The following is a 1,007-nucleotide window of genomic DNA, read 5'->3' as shown; positions in this document are numbered from 1 at the left end:
ATATATATATATATATATGTTTGGGGTTCATTATTTGTTAAACAATTTCTATCTCAATGTTATTAATCTGTGGTTAATTGTTATTGTAGATTGCATCATCCCATTACAAAGTTCTATGCATGGCTTGATGAATATGTTTTTTCTGTTATTTATCAATATTCTAGTGTTGATGCTTGAAATATAGTTTACAGAAAATACTATCAAAATTAAAATTATGTGGTAGAAGACAAATTGAAAGAGCTTGAAAAATGACTATTTGATAAGAAGTTTATATGAGATTTGTTTTGTGATTTTGGTGTTTGTAATTATTGTTTAGGATATCATTAGCAAAACACTTGTGTTATTATATATATATATATTTGAAACTGATCATATTCTAGATTAAAATTATTTTTGGATGAAATGAGATGTTACTTGTTTGTATTTAATTATTTTTATGATGTTTATTGTTTGTATTCAATTGTTTCTATGAAAGAAAAAGGTAAACGTAAATTATTAATCAACTTTAAAAGCATGAACATATAACATAAACATAATCTTTCATTTTCCCATAATTGCATTGTCAATCATATAACTTTTAAAGAAGGCAAGCTGCTGCTACAACAAAGTAACAATTTACATGTTTTTATATCTAATACTATATCATACGACTCTTAAACAAGGCAAAATCATGCCACATTAGACTATAACATAAAAAAGTTTTGATAAAATAAGTATTCAAATACTAATAATAACATACTCAAACTTAGTTTGATAAAATTTTTATTTTTTAAAAATAACTTATAAAAATTATCTTTTAAAAGCTAATTTTTTAAAAACTGCAATACTTATATTTAGTAAAATCAAACTAAAAATAATTTTTGATAAACACAAATACTACAATTGTATTTAGTAAAATAGTTTTTAAAAATAAAAAGACCATAATAAATATATATATATATATAATAAAGAATAATTTTTTTTTTGTGGTAACAATTAATAAAGATAATTTTAGATATTATTATTAT

The sequence above is a fragment of the Arachis duranensis genome, chromosome 3 (genome assembly GCF_000817695.3).
Source record: "Arachis duranensis cultivar V14167 chromosome 3, aradu.V14167.gnm2.J7QH, whole genome shotgun sequence".
Classification (NCBI taxonomy): Eukaryota; Viridiplantae; Streptophyta; class Magnoliopsida; order Fabales; family Fabaceae; genus Arachis; species Arachis duranensis.
This window is presented reverse-complemented; position numbering follows the sequence as displayed.